Consider the following 22,574-nt stretch of genomic DNA (forward strand, 5'->3'; position numbering starts at 1 on the left):
GAATTATTCAGTGATTATTAAATAATTAGCTATATTACCTAAAACATCTTGAAGAAACAGTAGAAGAAATAATTCTTTCCTCTGGAGAAGTTAGGAGGAAATCTATACCATAGTCATCCTCATCCAACTAAATATGTGAGATTTCTCAAGTGAGTATTCAGTTTCTAAATTTTTCTTCTCACTACCATGGAAATTAAAACAGTTAATAAACATTGTTATTTATTTTTGGAAGTTGATACTAATGTATACATTTAAAGGGTACAGTGATATTTGGATAAATATATACAGTGTACAATGATCAAACAGAGTAATTATAATTAGCATGTCCATCACCTTGAACATTTATCATTTCTTCGTAAACATTGGTTATTTTAATAATTAATGAGTAAAATGAAATTTTTGTAAAACTTCATATTCCCATTAATGTCATCTAGTATTGTTTAATTCTTTTTCCTAAGATATATGGCATAAAAATAAAAGTAGATCTCTGGTAAAGATAGAGTGGGAAGAGCGAGGGTTTAACTCAATTTTAGAGTACTTGCCTAGGCCCTGGGGAAGGAAAGAAGTGAGGGAGGGAAAGAAAGAAGAGAAAAATAAGAGTGGGAAAAAGGGTTATAACTATCAGTTAAAATTAAAATGTCTTCCTATGCATAGATTACAACCCTTCCTTCCTTCCTCTCTTTCTTTCATCTGGGGTTTAAACCCTGGGTGCTTTACCACAGAGCCACATCTCTAGCCTTTTTAATTTTTTTTTTTACGAGAGAGTGAGAGAGGAGAGAGAGAGAGAGAGAGAGAGAGAGAATTTTTTTTAATATTTATTTTTTAGTTATTGGCGAACACAACATCTTTGTTTGTACATGGTGCTGAGAATCGAACCCGGGCCGCACGCATGCCAGGCAAGCACGATACCACTTGAGCCACATCCCCAGCCCCTAATTTTTTATTTTGAGACAGGGTCTCACTGAGTTGCTTAGGGCCTTGCTAAGTTGCTGAGGTTGGCCTCGACCTTGTGATCCTCCTGCCTCAGAGGGATATAGGTATGCACCAGAACACCCAGCTAGGTGCCTTGAGCTGTACATTATCTTGGGAAATAATAGCTCAGTACCACTACAGTTTGTTACACAAGAATGGAAATGTGCTTGTAGGAGTATTTTTTCAGGTTGAAACCAGATGATTATAAAGCAAGTATCTTGCTGGTAAACTCATTGGTGGTGGTGTTTTGATATCTAGTGTGCTTATTTTAGTGTGTATGGAGGAAAAGAGGGGAAAATAGGTCATTTTTTTTCAAGTTGATTAAAGATTATATATTTCAAGTGTCACCAAATGTAAATATCAAAACATTGTTGACCAAAAAAAAAAAGTCATTACTCTGGGTATAGGTGGAACAATGCCTTTTTGAATCAAGGCATTCCTCTTGATAAATATCATGATTAATGTAAAATTCCTAACTTCACTGACATTTTTTCCCCCTCACCATTTAGGATCATGGCTGCTGTCCCTCTAAATAATCTACAGGAGCAACTAGAGCGTCACTCAGCTAGAAAACTTAATAGTAAATTAAGTCTTTCAAAACCCAAGTCTTCATAAGTATTTTGGTTATTTTTCTGTCATAGGCACTAATTCATCATGTCTTTTTTTTTTTTTAATTGGTTACACATGACAGTACAATGATCTTGACAATTCATACATTTGAATCAAATGGGATATAATTTTTCATTTTTCTGATTGTACAGGTTGCAGAATCACATTGGTCGTACAGTCACCTATATACATACAGCAATAATAATATCTATTTTATTCTGCTGTCCTTCCTATCCCCCTTCACTCATCGAGTCTTACCAAGTAAGATCTCGTTTTTCAATTTTTTTTAAGAATTCTTTTTTTAGTTATAGATGGACACAATACCTTTATTTTGTTTATTTATTTATTTATTTTATATTTGGTGTTGAGGATCAAATCCAGTGCCTAACACATGCGAGGCTAGTGCTCTACCACTAAGCTACAACCCTAGCACTTCAATTTCTTTTTTCTTTCTTTTTGTTTTTAATATTTATTTTTTAGCTTTAGGTGGACAAAATATCTTTATTTAATACTTATGTGGTACTGAGAATCGAACCCAGTGCCTCGTGCATGTTAGGGGAGCACTTTACCACTGAGCCACAACCCCAGCCTCAATTTCTTAATTGTGCATATGAGGAAATTAAGCTGAGAGGTTCAATGATTTTTCCATTTTGCAAGTTCATGTTAGCATTTATTTACCAGCATCAAGTAATAATTGTGCAGCACCTTTACAGAGTTCCTGGCACATTATACTTTTTCAGTAAAGAAATAATGAATTTTTTATGTGAATTTGTGATAGGTATATATAATATTTTAACATAATTTCTTTTCCTTTCCAAAAGAATGTATAATGAAACTACATCTCTTCAGTTTTGTAAGCTATAATCTACACTCCTAATGATAACTAACAATAATTTGTATTATGTATATACTGTGCCTTTACCATTTTCAGACACTGTTCTGGGTGCTTGGCTTTAAAGCCAAGACTTTCATGCCATTAAACCTAGTAGATATTCAGGATTCCTGCCTCCTTTATTTCTTCTTCAGATCTCATCAGAGCTAGTAATTTATAATTCTTTTTCCCTCAAAATTTTTATCAGAGTAGCAAAAGGTAGCTACATTTGGTTCTCTTTACACAAATGTTATTCCTTCCTTTTGGAGGTGCTAGGGCTAGTAGCCCAAGAATAGAGTGTGGAAATGGCCTGGGGACTCTCAAAACCAAATAATTAGCCCCTGAATGAGAAGAATCAAAGCATACGAATTATAACTTGTTGTCTAATAAATTTTAAAATTACAGAGGGAAATAAATTTTTTGCCTACTTGTAATGCAATTAATATTACTTGTCATGAATTAGTAAAAAAAAAAAGACTATTGTTGTGTGAGTGGGGTTTGTTAAAATGAATTCATCTGGGGGTTGGGCGTGTAGCTTAGTTGTAGAAAGCCTGCTAGCATATAAGAAGCCCTGGTTCAGTCCCCAGCACCACCAACCAATGAATTTATCTAATCCGTTTTTTTTCCATTATTTTTCAGGGGTTTTACTTTTAAGAAGAAATTGTCTTCAGATAATGATGCATCTGTAGCTTCTGTAACTAGTGTGTCCGTAGCAAAAACACCTGTGTTAAGTCATAAAGACGTGAATGTGTCAGAGGCCTTTTCCTTTAATGAATCTCTGTCCCACAACCTAAATCAGCAGACCATGATCAATGACTTCTTTAAAAATGTTCCAGCAGGACAGCAAACCAAGGCTACTAATTCAAAATCATTATTGCCTAATATGTTGCAGATTCCACAGGAAGTTTTATATACTACCCAAAACACACCAGCAATAAAGACCCCCTGCAATGCTGTTTTCAAGAAATTAGAATTTAGTTCTTCACCAGATTCTTTCAGCGTTATGAATGATTGGGATGATATGGATGACTTTGATACTTCAAAAACATTTTCTACACCACCCAAAAATCACTTTGTTAGAGTAAGCACTGCTCAGAAATCAAAAAAGGCTAAGAGAAACTTTATAAAACCATAGCCTCATAAAACAAATACAGTAAAAACTGATTTGACTCCCTCATCCTCTGAAAGCCAGCAAATTGATTCGGCTAAGGACCAGAAGGATGACTCGGAATGGTTAAGTAGTGGTGTGATCTGCATCGATGATGACCCTGTTTCTGAAACGCTTATAAATGACAATACTCAGGAAAGTTACTCTTTGAAAACTCATTTGGGAGATGAAAGAGGTAAAAGTTATTTTATCAATTTATACTTACGTTGACTTTTTTTTTTTTAATTTAAAGCTAAGCATTGGGGAGGGATTGGGTTGTGGCCCAGCTGTAAAGTGCTCACCTAACACATGCAAGGCCCTGGGTTTGGTCCTCAGCACCATATAAAAATAAATAAATAAAATAAAAGTATTGTGTTCAACTACAACTAAAAAATAAACATTTTAAAAAAAAAGCTAAGCATTGGGAATAGTAGTAAGAATAGATAGAGCTTTTATCCTTAAGGACTTTAGGACCTAGTGAGATGCTTGTTGAATAATCTGTTGGCTACATTCTTGAGGTAGGACATACTGATGAATTGGAAAGTTTTATTCTGCTAATATGATTTTCATATTAATACTGTCGACAGGTCTGTGATTTTATATATGAAGAAAATAAGGTCCACCAAGGTTAAAATGGCTAGTTACTGATAGAACTGGAAAGTGAGATTAAGCCTTCCTACTATATAATTCCTTAAGGGCTTGTTACCATAAATTATACACCAAATATTGATGTATAATATGATCTAATCATGCTACTGAAGTATAGCCAGGCCCACTTAATGACAATATATTCTAAGAAATGTGATATTAGACCATTTCATTGTTATGCAAACACCACAGAGGATACTTCCATAAACCCAAGGTACAGCCTTATACACACCTAGGTGTAACCTGTGGCTCCTAGGCACAAATCTGTACAGCATGCTACTGGACTGACTACTATAGATAATTGTAACTACAGTGCTAAATATCTATGTATCTAAAAATTTATAAAATATAGAAAACGTTATAAAATATGATCTAGAAGATTTAAAGAAAAAAAAGCAGGTATTATATAGAACACTTAACATGAATGGAGCTTATAAGCCTGACAATGCTCTGGGTGAGTCACTAAGTGGCTAGTGATTATAAAGGCTTGGGACATTATAGTATCATTGACTTTATAAATTCTATACTCTTGGGTTTCACTAAATTTATTTAATTTTTTTTTCTTCAATAATAAGTTAATCTTAGCACACTAATATTTTACTTTATTAACTTAATTTCTTAACTTTTTGACTCTTGTAGTCACACTTAAAACATAAGCACATAGTATAGCTGTACATAAATGTTTTCTTTGCTTTATCCTTACTCTGTAAGCTTTCTTTTTACTTTTTAAACATTTGTTGATAACTGAGGTGCAAATACATAGTAACTTACGTCTTCTACTTGCGTTTCTTGTCTCACTGGAAGGTGTTCAGGGACAGTAACACAAATGGAATAAGTAGAGAGCATACACTCTAAAATAACAATACAAAGTATAGTATAGTAGGCTGGGCACAGTGATGCACACCTGAAATCCCAGCTACTGAGGAGACTAAGGCAGGAGGATTATAAGTTTGAGTCCAGTATTTAGTGAAAACTTGTCTCAAAAAAAAAAAAGTATAACATAGTAAACACATTAACCAGTAACAGATGTTTGTTTACTATCATTACATCAAATATACTGCATAGTATTCATCGTCATAAACATATGAGTAATAAGTTGCACCATTACACAATATATCCCATTTTAATCTTACAGGACCACTATCCTGTGTGTGGTCTGTTGTTGAACAAAACATCATGTGATATGTGGCTATATTATAAATTACGTTCAAAGTATTTTCTGGATAGGTCTTAGTTATTTGATGTCCAAAATGTCCTAAGATTAACCATGGAAGTAAGCCACCTTATGATATGGTTATAAATATTAGACTTTAAAAAATAACTTTTTAAAGAGAAAGGTCCTGCTATGTTGCCCAGACTGACCCCAAAACTCCTAGACTTAACTCTTCTGTCTTAACCTCCCTAGTAGCTAGAGCTACTGGTATACCATTCACCAAGAGTAAAATTTCTTTTATATCAATCTCATCAAGGTTGCTGTAGGGTAAGCGAGAACTGAAAAGTAATAATAAGTAAAACAAAAGAGAATAAGTATCTTTTAGATTCAAATGCATATCACATTAGTGCTCTCTAATTTACCTATCAGAAAGGATCCCTACCATTTGAGTCAAAGGGGGCTCATATTGTGGTCAGGACAAACATGACTTTCAGCCAACTTGCAATGTGCTTGATTTATCTCAAGCTAAGATCAAAAAAGTGGGCATAGGGCTGGGTAGGTCAGTGGTAGAGTGCTTGCCTACCACGTGAGTCACTGGTTTCGATCCTCAGCACCACATAAAAAATAAATGTATTGTGTCCATCTACAACTGAAAAATATTTAAAAAAGAGGAGGTTGGGCACATTCCTGACACTGATGGTACCAGCATCCTGTGGTAAAGCTATACATATCACTCTGGTGGTTTTGTTGATTTATACTGTGCTGGAAAAGTACATGGGGAGATAGATCAGGATTACTAAGCTACACATATCACTCTGGTGGTTTTGGTGATTTATAGTGTGCTGGAAAAGTACATGGGGAGATAGGGTTACTAAGGAGCACTCATGGACAACAGGACTCAGAAGGCTAAAGCCATGTCAAACTAAATCTACATCTTCCTTCCCTCCCCTCCAGCCAGAGACATATGCTATTATCTGGAGATATATTGGAGAGGTGGTGCTACTGCTATCTAGTGGGTAGAGACCAGGGTACCTAGCATTTTGTGACTCACTGGGTTCAGTTCTCAGAACCACATATAAATAAATAAAATAAAGGTCCATTGACATTAAAAAAATATTTTTTAAAAAAGGTAGGCACAGTGCCACACATCTGTAATCCCAGCAACTAAAGAGGCTGAGGCAGGAGGATCACAAGTTTGAGGCCAGACTCAGCAACTTAACAAGACCCTGTTTCCAAAAAAATAAATAAATAAATAAAGGGATATAACTCAGTGGTAAAGCACCACTGAATTTATTACTATACCTCAAGAAAATGAAAAAAAATAAAAAGTAGAGCTGAAAGGATTTGGGTTTGGACATGAAGAACAAGAGAAAGTAAGACCAAATGTGATTTTAAGAACTGGGTGCCTTGGCACATACTGGTAATCCCACCTACCCAGGAGGATCATAAATACAAGGCCAAAGCATCAGAAAATCTCCAGGTAAGTTATTAGTAGTCTTTTTCGGTGGGAAGTGGGTACTGAGGATTGAATCCAGAGGGCATGCTACCATTGAGCTGTATCCCCAGTCCTTTCTTTTTTTCAGAATTTTTCTTCAAAGCACCTTTATTCTATTTCTTTATTTTTATGTGGTGCTGAGAATTGAATCCAGAGCCTTACACGTGCTAGGCAAGTACTCTACCACTGAGCTACAACCCCAGCTTCCCAGTCCTTTTTATTTTTTTATTTTGAGGCAGGCTATCACTAAGTGGCCAGGGCAGGCCTTAATTTTTTTTTCTTTTTAAGGTGTAGGTGGACACAACACAATGCCTTTATTTTTATGTGGTGCTGAAGATTTAACCCAGGTCTCGGCCGTGCTTTACCGCTGAGCCACAATCCCAGCCCCCTGGCCTTAAATTTGTGATCCTCCTGTCTTAGCCTCATCACTGGGATTTTAGGTGTATAGCACCTTACCCAGCAATTAGTAGTGTTCTTAAATGTCAAGTCTCATTCTCACTAATTATATGGAACCTCCAAAAATATTTTATGTAGTTTGTTTGCTTTTAATTTTGTGTCAGGGCCTTGATAAATTGCTGAGGCTGGCCTGGAACTTGTAATCCTCCTGCCTCAGCCTCCTAAGAGGCTGGGATTACAGGTATATGTTTGTATGTATGTAATCTGGCTATGCAGTTGATTTTGACATGAGAACTATATTCAAAAAAAATATATTTATGAACTCTTGGACTGAAATGACACTAAGTTAATGCATTATTTGAGAATGAGTCAGCATATAATATATTACTTTCTTTATCCTATAAGAGAGAATTGACCATTGTATTTGTCATTCACTGAATTTTAACAAATTAGTGACACAATTGCTCAGTAGCATAAATTACTAATTAACATTATTACCAACTTGCTCCAATTGAAATCTCAGTCCATTTGAGTAGTGGAGTATATACCATATTATTTAATCAATATTTTGGTGAGAAACAGATCCCTGTAGTATATCATCTTAGTTAGGGAAGGAATGAGATGTTTTATGTATGACCTAGGTTAGTTCTCTTGGTTTGTCTTTAACAGATGTGTTGGGATGTTTGAAGAAGAGGGAGAAATTTGTATGGTTACCATTTGATGACAAAACTAAAGAATCCTAAGAACTTCCCTCCTCTTTTCCTTTCTGATAAAAATTCATACAGAAGTATAGAAAGTTACAAAACTGAGCAAAAGTTCACATCGTATTAAAACTCAATAAAGTCATTAAATGGACTAAAAATATGTAGCAATATGGAATATGCTTTAAAATAATCTTTTTACAACTTTTTAAAGTTTAAAAAACTTTTTTAAACTTTATTTTTAATTAAAATTAAAATTTTGATTATTTTATTTAATTTTAATTAAAAATTAAAATAAAATTTATAAAACAAAAGATTATTTTAAAAGCATATTCCATATTGCTACATATTTTAGTCCTTTTAATGACTTTGTAATTTATTGAATTGTAATGCTATAAATAGCTTCACCAAGACTTTTAACAATTGGAAAATGAGTATTTGCAAGGTTGATTGTCTCTACATTTTCCATTGTAACCTAGTATACATATTTGTATATTTTGTAAAACTGAAATAGAATTTCCTCAAATGATACTTTAGGTACAGTATACATTTAAATTTTATGTGCATTCTTTTTTTTCCCTCTTTTATTTTTTAATGCTGATTATAACCTGAATTTTGAGGTTGAAAGGACAGTGTGTAACAGTACAGAGGATCATGTATTATCTCCTCTATTTCAAAACCTGTTTAGCTGGCCCTCAAAATTCCTTATCTTCTGACCTCAAATTACCTTTTCTCAGCTATGTTTTTTTTGTTTGTTTGTTTTCTTTTTTAAAACAAAATTTTTTTAGTTATTTATATGTGGTACTGAGGATCAAACCCAGGGCCCCACACTTGCTAGTTGAACACTCTACCACTAAGCCACAACTCCAGTTCTGTTTGTTTTCTTTTAAAGAGATAAGGTCTTACTATGTTGCCCAGGCTGACCTTTAATTCCTGAACTCAAGTAATCCTCTTGCCCAGACTAATCTTAGAGTGTCTGGGACTGCAGGCATGAGACCACTCCCTTCAGTTTTATCTCCAATTATGCTGTTGTAATAACCCAGAGTTCCATTGAGACTAATGAGTCAGGCCAATAAGAAAGAACTGCTAAAAATACGACCTTTTTAATTATATATTGTTATTTGAAAAGCAATATAAAAAGTTATTCATCACTGTTTTGATTTCGTTAGAAAATTGCATTTTGAAATCCTGCTTTAGGAAAACACAGTTGATTCCTGGATATCAAGTGAACAGATACTCTTTTTTTTAATCTTTCCTTCATAGTCTGAAGTTTTGCTCAGATCCCATCTCCTCAACAAAAACTTCTCAAACTCCAAAAAATGTTAACTTTCCTTGGGTTTCCACAGTATCCTCTTCTTAACACTCAGTTCTAATTTATTTTGTTATTTTTCTATCCCATTAGACTGACCATGCTTATAGTTGATATATTTTTGGATATTCTATGTGAAATAATTATATATACAAAAACAGATACATACATACATATTGGCATTATATAAGAAGTCGAGATAAAGTGCTTTGGAATCTCAGAAGAAAGAAATGTTAGTAACCACTTGCTGGAGAAAACAGAAGTAACACTTGGGCTGGACCTATGAGAATAGATATTACTTGGTATAAAGAGTTCACTGGGCTGAGGTTGTGGCTCATTGGTAGCGCGCTTGCCTAGCATGCGTGAGGCACTGGGTTCAATTCTCAGCACCACATACAAACAAATAAAAAAAATAAAGGTCCATCAACAATTAAAAAATATTAAAAAGAAAAACTGTTTACCATGGCAGGTTTTTTTTTTTTTAAATTGAGAGAAGAACAGAGGCAAAAACCTTAAAATAGACAATGCAGCATTTGTAAGGAATATAAATGGTGCAGTGTGATTGGAGCCTGGTGGTGTTACTGAAAGGGCATAATTGGAGATAAAAGTTGAAAAGTATCCTGGAACCAGATAAGAAAGACTTTGAGGAACATCTAAAGAGGCTTTAGAATAGAGGAGATATAAAATAATTTTTCTTATCTGTTGTATACTGTCTAACCAGTTGTAGAAAAATGTTAGGATAGCTGGGTGTGGTGGTACACACCTGTAATCCCAGTGGCTTGGGAAGCTGAGGCAGAAGGATCACAAGTTCAAAGCCAGCCTCAGCAATTTAGCGAGACCTTTAGCAACTTAGCAAGACCTTGTCTCAAAATAAAAACTAAAAAGGTCTGGGGATGTGGTTCAGTGGTTAAATGCCCCTAGGTTCAATTTTCAGTATCAAAAAAGAAAAAGGAAAACTGTTAGGGAAAAAATAATACATTTATTTGGTCAAGTCTACAGTATGATTGGTTTAATTTTTTTTTTAAGTATGTTAAAGGATCTTGATGCCTCTGACAGAGAGAAGGATGTTCTCAGTACATCAAAAGATGTTTTATCAAAACCAGAGAAGATGCCTACTCAGGAGCCCAATCCAGAAACTAATAAAGACTGCAATGGTACAAAAAGCATTAGAGACATATCACATATTTCAGCTACTTACTTTTGTTTATAAAGTTAAGATTTATATTTTCATCCTGTATAGTTAAAATGGCAAATTTTTCTGTGCCTTTTGTTCTAATATCATAGAATTCTTCTTCTTCATTGGTTAACTAGCATTTTCTTGAACATGCATAAGGTCATAGTTTCACAAGATTCATCTCTACCTTGAAAATACTGCTTGTTAAAAAAATCATCTCACATTTCCAGAATTCACATTCCTATAACTTTAATCCTAGTGAGGTAAATACAGAGGGAATCTTAGAAGTCCCTCTCCCCAATCAAAATACTGTTGAATCTTTTTAACTCTTACACATATTGATTTCTAGACCTTTCATTCTCCTGGTTCTCCCTTGTTTGTATGTGCTCTGAGCCTGGTCTTGATGAAAATGTAGTACTTTTTGCGTGTTTGCTTCAATTATTTCTGAGGGGTTCTGTTTGTTTCTCTTTTTTGGGGAGCCATGTGGTAGGGTCTGAGGATTTTTTTAACCCAGAACCTTACATATACTAAGGAAATATTATACTACTGAGCTACATCCCCAACTTTTTAAAAATATTATTTTGTGACAGAGTCTGGCTAAATTGCTGAGAATGGCCTTGAACTTGGAATCCTCCTGCCTCAGCCTCCCAAATGCTGGGATTATAACTGTACACTTCCACATCTGCCTTACTTTTTAAAATTTTTCTATTAAATATCTAGTATAAATAATCCAGTTGTTCATAAGTTGAAAAACAGCAGTCCCCTTTTCCACCCTTAATTTCTTCCCAAAGGCACTTTCTTTTTCTTTTCTTTTATTATTTTTATATTTTAACTTTTTGGGGGGTGGGGGATGGGTACTGGGGATTGAACTCAGGGGCACTTGACCCCTGAGCCACATCCCCAGCCCTGTTTTGTATTTTATTTAGAGACAGGGTCTCACCAAGTTGCTTAGTGACTTGCTTTTGCTAAGATTGGCTTTGAACTCACAATCCTGTCTCAGCCTCCTGTTCCACTAACCCACCTATTTTTTAGCTTTTTATAGGATAAAAGATGGAGAAAAGATCTTTTTTTCTCCCCACATTTTTTTTATTGGTACATAATAGTTGTATATACTAATGGGGTATTTGATCATATACACCATACACAATACAACAATGTAATTTGGCCACTATCACTCCCCAGCACTTTCTCCTTCCCCACCTCCCATCCATCTGTTTTTTTTTTTTAATTTTGAGACAAGGTTTTGCTAAATTACTGGGTCTGACCTTGATCCTCCTGCCTCAGCCTTCTGAGTCTCTAGGATTATAAGTGTGTGCCACTGTCCCCAGCTGCCAGAGGCACTTCGTTCTAGAAATTTGTGTACTTCTATTCTGTAAGTTTTTCTGGTATTATTTATTTTTTATTGTCTTTTTCTTCTCTTTGAATCTTCCTAGAATTTCTATTATTTGTATGTTAGAAATCCATTAATTACCTTATCTTTCATCTCTTGCTTTTCTACTTTTTAGGAGATTTTCTCTGTTTTATCTAACTTTTCTATGAAATTTTTCATTTTTATCAGCTCAACTTCCCAGAGCTATTTTTATTCTCTGAATATTTCGATGAAGCGCAATACTCTTGTTTAACAGATGCTGAACTTTTTCTTATGGGGGCTGTGTATGTGCATGTTTGTACTGTTTTCTGTTCTGTCTGCTCGTGTCTTTTATTTTGGTCTCTGAATATATTGTTAGGGATGTTCCTGAAACATCTGATCTCCTCAGCACTAATTCAGTCCTTACACCAGCCCTTGGAGATAGTTCTCTTATCTTCATCATACATGTAAGGAATCTAAGGTACAGAAGAGTTAAATAATTATATATGTTCACAGAATTAGATAGCAGCAGAGCTGGAATTTGAACCCAGCAATCTTGAGGCTCTTGAGCTCACACTGATAACCACTGTACTGTGTTTGTCTCTGTATCATTAAGTTTCACTGATAAAATCATTCTTAGGATAGGGGCATGGACAGAGCCCTACGGAATGCTACTAGAGGCCTCTGTCTTATTTGACATTAGGCCATTCATCACCACTTCCTGTTCAACAAGTTACATATCTACCTTCCAATTATGTTTTTCTTTCTTTTCCATGGAATGCAGAAGACAAGGTCTTAATCCAAAAAGGTCAAGGTCTGTGGCAGCAAGAGGGAATGGATGGGCATCAGCTCTAGAGTAGGTAGATATGTAATTTTATTTGAACTTACGTTAAGATCACCAGCCTGTAACTTTTGACAATCACCTTCAACATTTTTTTTTAAATTAGAATAATGTCTGCCTTAATTTTTCATCAACTCTTATTCACTAGATGCCTCTTATATCAGCAACAGGGTCTCTGAGATCTTACTTATGGATTTCCTATGTAGTCTGAGGTGTAGTGTGTCCACCAGGCAGACCGAGCTCTTTCCCAACTGGGAAGGTATTTGTGTCTATCTTTGAGCCTATCTTGACTTTCACTATCTTCAGGCCAGTACACATTCTCCTCGCATAGAAAACAAAAGTTACATAGGAATTGAGCAGTTCTTCTTTTATCATCTCATACCTCACATCCCTACTTCCTCACAGTCACCAGTAGAAACCCAAATTTCCCACATCATTCTCATGCAGATGGTTGTCCCCACACTATTCTGTCCTCCCCTGTTCTTTTCTCTCTTCCTCTCCTCCTCTCCTTCCTGCCCTTTAAAGCCTTCGCCAACAGCTCCTGCTGTTGGTGGTAGCCTCTGTGGCCTCATTCTCTTTGAACATGTAATCTCTTTCTTTCCTCGTACCCAAAAATACCATTTCTATTAAAGCCCCCAAACTGATGTTTTTTTCCTCCTACATATCACAAGCTCTTGAGGTGGAGCAGACATCTTCTTTGCTTCTTATTGCTACCCTAGACTATTTGTTTTCTTCCATTAACTCCTTTGAAATTCTATCTCCTAGCTATATGGCTTAATAAAAAAAATTGAAATTTATTTTTTAAAAAACAAAGCGCATGGAGCTTGCTGGTTGAATTCCAAACATTATAATCATGTTTTCTCCCATACACTTACTTGCCTTTTCTCTCCACTCTTCTGTCACATCTCTCTATCTCAGCCATATCTCATCTCATTTCATCTTTATTTTCTGCTTTCCCTTATGCAGGTTTTATTCTCAAGCTGTCTGTCCTTCCTGGGTGGTAGCAAAGATGGCCACCATCAGCATTTCAGGCTTGTTGAAAAGAGGTCCTCTTTCTCAGTGAAAGTTGAAAGATTTCCAGAGCTCATTCTCCTTGGGCTACCTTATAGCAGATGCTCACTGAAGGAGTAGGACAGAGGAGGCCTCCAAAAAAGTCCAGGTATCATGCTGTGAGCATTCAAGGAAAGCCTGGACCAATCAGGCAGGCCAAAACAAGTGGGGCTCTTGCCTGCCAGCCCTTACCTACATATAATGACATTTATATGTGTAATTAATCAAAAAATCATAGTGAATTGATAAACATTTGTATCTTCCAATGACCTTGCTACCCTAAGAGAAATATTATCATGAAATTAAATGAAAACAGTTATGAGCTCTCATTAGAGATAATCTGATCTCAATTCACAGGCAGATATTAGAACACTATATAGCTGTTTATGGTTTCACATTTTACATGTGTGACTTAAAAGTTTAAGTCTTTATTGTTTTTAAGAAAAAATATTAATAACATAATTGTTTTATAGCTAGACAGATAAATTTAAAGCAGCACCTTATTCATGTGATGGACCACATCTGCAAATTAGTTGATATGATTCCTGTTGATGATCTGAAAGCCTTGAATTGTGGGAATGAGCTGCTTCAACAGCGGAATATAAGGTATCTTGATTTTTCTCATTCTGAAAAATACCAAATTCATTTCCACTACTCATCCAAAAAAAAAAAAAAAAGCCGGGTGCAGTGACACATGCCTGTAATCCAAGTGGCTTGGGAGGCTGAGACAAGAGAATTGCAGGTTCAAAGCCAGCCTCAGCAACAGTGAGGCACCAAGCAACTCAGTGAGACACTGTCTCTAATAAAAATACATAGGGCTGGAGATGTGATTGAGTGTCCCTGAGTTCAATCCCCAGTACCAAAAAAAAAAAAAAGGATAGGGCCAGGCCAGCCTTTCTGACCTGGGAATTACATAAGAATAATTGTCATATTTCTGTGTTTTAAATTTGTTTGCTTTTCAAACTATTCCTTTTGCATTTGTATTCAAATTTTTTGAGACTGGGAAAAATGAGATATTTGCCACAATTTCTGTTTGGGTTGAAAACTAAAAATTATTTTGTGACCTACCATAGTAAACTAGTTACATTGAATGGGTTGTTTTCTTTTCTCTCTTCAGAAGGAAACTCCTAGCTGAAGCAGATTTTAATGGAAATGATGTCAGTCTTTTTGGTTCAGTGTGGAGACACAGGCCTGCTTCAGTTGATAACCCAGTGGAGGGTGATTTCTGCCCAAGGGGGGATTCTGTTAAGGAGTTAAACTATCCACACCTTCCCTCAAATTCTCTTTCCACTGGGAAATGTTTACTGACCACTACCCCAGAGAAGATAGAATCCTCAGACACCTTGAAGAATCTCTTTGAAAGACCGTTATTCACTTCCCATTTACAGAAGTCCTTTGTAAGTGGCAACTGGGCTGAAACACCAAGGATAGAAAAAAGAAATGAAAGAAATGTTCTTACAAGCACGGCTATAAAAAATCAGAATAAAAACATTGCTTCAAAAAATGACTTAGAAGGAGAAATCCAGGCTTCCTATGATATTGATAATTTTGACATAGATGACTTTGATGATGATGAGGACTGGGAAAATATATGCATAATTTAACAGCCAGCAAATCCTCCACAGCTGCCTATCACCCTATCAAGGAAGGTAGACCAATTAAATCAGTAACAGAGAAGATTTCTTCAGCCAAGACAAACTGTCTTTCAGGGGCATCTACTGCTCAAAATAAAAGCTTTTCAGAATCAATTCAGAATCACACTGGTAAGTTTAAAATAAATTGAATGCTTAAATATTATAGGAAAACAAAACTGTCCAAAATAGGAATTGTATAAGAAAAAACATAGCAAAAGTCATCATTGCCTGAAAACTACATTGTTTCTATGCAAATTTCTACTGATAATATGCATTACAAATCGAAATTTCAAAAGCAAGATGCTCTTTTGTCTCTGTAGCAGCTGTAGTTTTATAAAATGTATAATTATAACCTATTGTAGTAAAGCCCCAAAATCATTTACAAATGTGCTTTGCCTTTAAATTAACATCTTTAGTCCCTAAAACAATAAAGCTCATCATGAAGGTCAAGTTTTATGGGCATAAAGAAAAAAATTATATGTTAAAATGTATGTGTATCTAAATTTTTTATTTGTTTTAATTAGTTACACATGACAGTATAATGACCTTGACATATCATACATTTGAATCAGATGGTATATAATTTCTCATTTTTCTGAGTGTACAGGTTGCAGAATCATATTGGTCATGCAGTCACATATATACACATAGTAATAATAATGTCTGTTTCATTCTACTATCCTTCCTATCCCCCCACAGAAATTTCTTAAAGCCATCAGATTACTTTCAGCCTAGAATCTTTTTCATTCATTCATTCAACAAATACGTGTTAAGTGCTCACAATGTGCCATGTACTGTGCTGGGTCTGGTAATACTCTAAAGATAGATAACAAATATTTCCTCCCCTCTTGGAGCTAATAGTTTAATGAGTTTTTGGAGGAGTGAATTTAGCCACTTTAAAGATCCAGAATGAAGCCAAAATTAATTTTAAAACTTTACATCAGCCCTGTAAAGTTATTACATAGTGCTTTTTAACTGAACCAAGTATACATGGGCAGAGTTTTATAAACTACAGCTTTTCTATTTTTGCCATTGATGACTTAATACTCGGAGGTTGTACTTGCAGTTACGCCATTGACCTTTAAAATAGTCATTAATGGATTTATTTTGGTATGTTAGAATGTGTCATACTTGGTGTTTGCAATCATCTTTGAGACAGTTGAGTGTTGGGGTGAGGGTAGCTGCCAGAGCTGGCATGAGTACCTTTGTTCACTACTGAGCCAGAGTTGCCACAGAGAGGATGAAGAGCCAGGACTGGATGTGAGAGACGTTGTGAAAGAAGAATCTGAGAAGTTCAGATGACTCTGAGGTTTCAGACCCTCAAGACTGAAGTGACTGAGAAAACTATGACACCATTCACAGAAATAGGGGAATCAAGAAGCAGAGTCAGGTTGGAGAAAAGCTGAGGAAGGCTATTTTTAAGATTGGTTGACCTTAAAGTGTTGTTAAGTCGTTCAGGTAGAAATGTCTTGCAGATGAGTGGAGATGTGTGCAGGATAGGAACTTAGTAAGGTATCAGAAGACATCCAGGCATTTTCTATGCATGTAGGTTATGTTTAAGATCACAGGACTAGGAAAATTCCAGGTACCTGGAAGCCTTCCAAATTTAAGAGATAAGAAGAGAAATTAGAGTCCGAAAAGGGAATGCAAATCCAGTAGAGGGGCTCAAGGTATATAACTCAATTGAAGAGAGTGGCCTAACATGCTGAAGGACTGGCAATGTAGCTCAGTGGTAGAGTGTTAGCCTAGTGTACATGACCCCTGGGTTTAAGCCCCAGGACCACAAAACATAAAAATGAAGCAAGAGGAAAACTCATGATTAACTTAAAGGTCAAGAAAGAAGAGAAAGAGAATAAATAGTAGGGATAGACACTGTAGAAGTCAATAAAATAATTGATTTGTTCCCTTAAGAATTTTCTGAAAGCCAGGTGTGGTAGCATATACCTGTAATCCCAAGGATTTGGGAGGCTCAGGCAAGAGGATCACAAGTTCAAAGCCAGCCTCAGCAACTTAGAGAGGCCCTAAGCAACTCAATGAGACCCTGTCTCAAAATAAAACATAACAGGGCTGGGGTTGTGGCTCAGTGGCAAAGCACTTGCCTAGCATGCATGAGGCACTGGGTTCAATCCTTTGCACCACATATAAATAAATAAAATAAAAAATAAAGATACATCAACAACTAAAAATTATTTTTAAAAAATAAAAATAAAACAAAAAAAGAGGGCTAGGGATGTGGCTCACTGGTAAAGCACCCCTCAGTTAAATCCTCAGTACCAAAAAAAAAAAAAAAAAGCACCAGGGAGGACCCGGGGGTGTCAGGGGATTTTCTCACACTCTTTGGAAAGGAAACCATGTGAACAGTTAAGGTGTGCTGGACAGAACTAGGTAAACAGTGATCCTGCAGGGGGAATGGTAAATGCTAAAACTGTGTTATTACCTGAATGCACTGATTTTTCTTAACATTGTTTTTCTAGACAACTTGGCGCAGAATTTAGCATCTACAAATCTGAAACACGAGCATTTCCAAGGTCTCAGTTTTTCTCATACAAAAGAAATGATGAAGATTTTTCATAAAAAATTTGGCCTGCATAATTTTAGAACTAATCAGCTAGAGGCGATCAATGCTACACTGCTTGGTGAAGACTGCTTTATCCTAATGCCCACTGGTATGTATTTTTAGATATAAATTGGCAGGAATCCATTGGCAGATGTTAAATGAAAGCCCTTTAATAGAAATAAAAAGAAGACCTACACAGTATTTCTATCGTTCAGGGACCTCTTAAACCTCCCATGCCATAGTAAGAAAGTGTTTCACCTCCTATCTATTCTAGTTGTTGACAGGATAAAGTTTATAGCTCTTTAAGATCTTTTTTCTTTCTGAGTAGGAGGATGGGTGCTGGAGATTGAACACAGGAGTGCTCTAACACTTAGCTACATCCCCAGCCCTTTTTATTTTTTTTTCTATTGACTGATTGATTAAGACAGGATCTCACTAAGTTGCCCAAGCTAGTCTTAAACTTGCAGTTCTCCTGCCTCAGCCTCCCAAATCACTGGGATTATACGCTTGTGTCACCATTTTTAACTTAAAATTTATTGTATTTGACTTGATCTAGAATTTTTCTTTTTTTCTAATCTAAATAAGACTTGAAAAGTGAACCAAAAAAAAAAAAATCACCATCAAATACCAGAACTAGGGCTGGGGTTGTGGCTCAGTTGTAGAGTGCTTGCCTGCCTAGCACGTGTGAGTCACTGGGTTCAATCCTGAGCACCACAAAAAATAAACAAAATAAAGATATTATGTTCATCTACAACTAAAAAAAAAAAATCAGAACCATTTGGGATTTTATTTCATCAGGTTTGGTATAGTAGCCTGGGATTAAAGTGTAGCTCTTGCTTATGAACAGCATGACCATGGGCAAGACACTTCACCCCCTTTACCCATTTCCTTTGTATCCATAGGGATAAATAATAAAGTTCTTGCTTCACAGTGTCATGAAGATTAAATGTAAAGCGTTGAATGCTGTTTTTTCTTGGCTCCAGTTTTGAAAAGTCCAAGACTTTTCGTTATGTTAGTAAAGCTATAACAGCTGTCCTATGATTTGTAGCCATATATATAAGAATATGAAATGAAGTGTTTGGTTAGGAAGTAGGGAGAATTTGGAGTTTCAGTCCCTACTTGTAGTCCTCTGTTTTCTGCTTGCCTTGTTTTATGAAATTTAAATGATATAAGCTTAGTAATCAGCATTTCAAATTTTATTAACATGTTGTCACTCTACCTTCTATTTACTCTTAATTTAGTACTTAAAAACTCTATTACTGGAGGGCTGGGGATGTGGCTCAAGCGGTAGCGTGCTCGCCTGGCATGCATGCGGCCCAGGTTCGATCCTCAGCACCACATACAAACAAAGATGTTGTGTCCGCTGAGAACTAAAAAATAAATATTAAAAAAAAAAAAAAACTCTATTACTGGAAAGTACCCTGGTATAACTCACTGATTCTCAGAGGATTTTATGGTCCTTTAAGGTTTTAAGGGGATGTTTTTTAAGACCTCTCAGTGGACTGAAGGTGTAGCTCAGTGGAGGAATGCTTGCCTAGCACATGCAAGGTCCTGGGTTGGCCCTTTAGCACTGCAAAAAAAAAAGTAAATTAAGGTCCTTCCTTAATTTCAACTTCTTCGCTTACATGTACATGTGCACACAAACGTGCACGTGCACACACACACACACACACACACATTTCAGATAAGGTTTCTTTTAGACAAAAATAGTTTAAGTACTGATCTAGTACATTTTACACTTGATAAAATTGAGGGAGGACAAGTAAGATTAAATAGCATTTCATAGTCCTACAACTATGAACACACATACAACTATGATTATTAATAAATAATAAGCAGGTCTCTTTATTCTCAGTATCCTTTTGTTTCCTTGACATTTCTACATATATACCAAAATGAAATTCATATGGAAAAGAAGAAATATAATATATAGTTTGAAAAAAGCTAAGGTCCTAAAACTGCCTAGCTCCAGCCTCTGCCATTAGTAGATAGGTAAAATTGAAAATTAATTGCTACGTAATCATTTTAGTCAGCTTGAAATGTGTACTTTGGGCTGGAATGCTTGCCTAGGGCAGGTGCCTTGTTATCATAATCTCCAGCACAGCAAGCAAAAAACAAACAAATAATTTGGTTTACTGTCCTGTTGATTTGAATGAGAGTTACATAGCAACAATTGTCTTGGTCTTTTGAAATTTCTTTTCATCTTCTGCTCATACCTACAAATGTAGTTTCTCCTTTTATTTTATTTCAAAGGGAGATTGGGACTATTCTTACTGATGAGAGTACTGGGAGTTCAAGCTATGACAGTGTCAAAAGGCCCATAATGATTTTAAAAAGCTGAGATCTTGAAAGTGACTTCTGGATCATAGAGACATACTGATCAATGTGTTTTTGATTTTCAGTTTTGTATATTTTATTATATTCTAGTTCTTAAAAAAATAAATTTTAGAGGTGGGGATTGTGGCTTAGTGGTAGAGCACTCGCCTAGCATATGTGGGGCTCTGGGTTCAATCCTCAGCACTACATAAAAATAAATAAATAAAATAAAGGTATCATATCGAACTACAACTAAATGTGTGTGTGTGTTAAAAATAAATAAATAAATTTTATGGGGGTGGGGTTGTGGCTCAGCCTGCCTAGCAAATGTGGGGCACTGAGTTCGATCCTCAGCATCACTATAGATAGATAGATAAATAAATAAATAAATAAATATGAAGTTTTTATATCCATCTGTAACTAAAAAATGTTTAACAAATAAATTAAGAAGAAATTATTTAATCCTAGGATCATAGTTTTTAGAGATCTCTTAGATTGTTAGAAATAAAAAAAACTTGCTATGTTTAAGTGTCCCAGGTAGACCTTTTAAGTAATTCCATTGTATTTAAGTATTTTTGCCCTGATTCATGCTTTTGCTGTTGCGTATAAAAAGTCCTAAAAGATATTTTTATGCTTTATTTAAATTGCTCATTCAAAGCCAGCCTCAGCAACTGAGTGAGGCCTTAAGCAACTTAATGAGACTCTGTCTCCAAATAGAAAAACAAAAAGGGATGAGGATGTGGCTCAGTGGTAAAGCATCCCTGGGTTCAGTCCCAGCACCAAAATTAATTAATTAATTAACTGCTTGAATAGTTTGGCTCAGGGGTATAGCACATTGGACCATGAACAATATCACTTGATATCCTATCAACTATTTTGATTATTATATGTGGTTTCCCTTATAACTTTTACCTTCATTCTCTCAAGATAAAAGCTGACAGATGTTTTTTTATATTAAAACACTTTATAAAACAATGTATATGTAGCATGATTGCATAGGATGTATTTTATTGGTACTGTACATGATCAGAAAAACTTCTCCAGTAACAAACTATAGAAATGACCCCTGAAAGTATGGTCTTGCTGACAAATTTTTTTTTTTTTCGTTTCTCTTTTAGGAGGTGGTAAAAGTTTGTGTTACCAGCTGCCTGCCTGTGTTTCTCCAGGAGTCACTATTGTCATTTCTCCCTTGAGATCACTAATAATAGATCAAGTCCAAAAGTTGACTTCCTTGGATGTAAGTTATAACATACGAATACTAATAAAAGTGTACCTTCTACTGAATTATGTTTCAGTGTAGTAGATAACTTTTTTATTAAATAATTCATGAATTGTAATAATAAAGCATAACAGTTAAGTTGTACAGTTAAACACAAGCATTTGAAAATTCTGATACAGATAATGGTGTGTAATTCAATCTTTTATTCTTTTATGAGAATTATTTTAGTAAGAGCTTTTAGTCTATATTTTACTAATATAAAGAGATTTCTCTTTTTATGGTAGCTGGATCAGCATGGTTCTCTTTCCAGTGTGTCTTGAAGTGCATGCATATGTGCATGCCCATATACATATATCCTTTTTCTTCAGGGCTCAGTTGACGGAAATATATGACTACATTCTACTATATTCTTCATATTAATATAGCCATACATAGGACTCAAATCTCTTGGACACTAAATTCATATTTATCTTATTTACAAAAATGAAAAGTAAATCAAAGAAAAGGTAATAAGCAGGGCTGGGGCTGAGGCTGGGGCTCAGCAGTAGAGCACTCAGTTAGCATTTGTGAGGCTCTGGGTTTGATCCTCAGCACCACATAAAAATAAATAAATAAATAATGGTATTATGTCCAACTACAACTATAAAATAAGTATTTAAAAAAGTGAATAAGCAATGGGAAGGCTGTTGTAAGTTATACTTAATAAGGGTTTTTATAAAATGTGTGTCCTCATTATTATTGTAGTGAGATACATTTCCTTTGATAGATCTGATATGACTTATAAAATATTTATAAAACCTAAAAGTAAATAAACTCTTGTCAGATTAATGTATAAAATTTAAATGTTTGTTACTTTTACACTTAGATTCCAGCTACATATCTGACAGGTGATACGACTGACTCAGAAGCTAAAAGTATTTATCTCCAATTATCAAAAAAAGACCCAATTATAAAACTTCTATATGTTACTCCAGAGAAGGTTTGTGTATTTATATCATTATTTTTAAATATAATATTTAAAGCCACTAGAATTATATATTTTTAAAACTTTGACATCATTTTTGATGTATAGTATATTGCAAAGAATTCCTGTAGGGCTGGGGATGTGGCTCAAGCGGTAGCGCGCTCACCTGG

At 35.2% G+C, this 22,574-nt stretch overlaps 3 pseudogenes; 2 read left to right on the forward strand and 1 right to left on the reverse strand.

The window, feature by feature from the left end:
- Positions 1 to 1,485: 1,485 nt before the first annotated feature.
- On the forward strand, positions 1,486 to 3,830 carry LOC143390169 (recQ-like DNA helicase BLM; annotated as a pseudogene).
- A 6,564-nt stretch (positions 3,831 to 10,394) lies between these two features.
- Positions 10,395 to 22,574, forward strand: part of LOC143387415 (recQ-like DNA helicase BLM) — a 55,767-nt pseudogene continuing 43,587 nt past the window's right edge.
- On the reverse strand, positions 21,226 to 21,303 carry LOC143390170 (small nucleolar RNA U3; annotated as a pseudogene).

Source organism: Callospermophilus lateralis, unplaced genomic scaffold (genome assembly GCF_048772815.1).
Source record: "Callospermophilus lateralis isolate mCalLat2 unplaced genomic scaffold, mCalLat2.hap1 Scaffold_525, whole genome shotgun sequence".
Classification (NCBI taxonomy): domain Eukaryota; kingdom Metazoa; phylum Chordata; class Mammalia; order Rodentia; family Sciuridae; genus Callospermophilus; species Callospermophilus lateralis.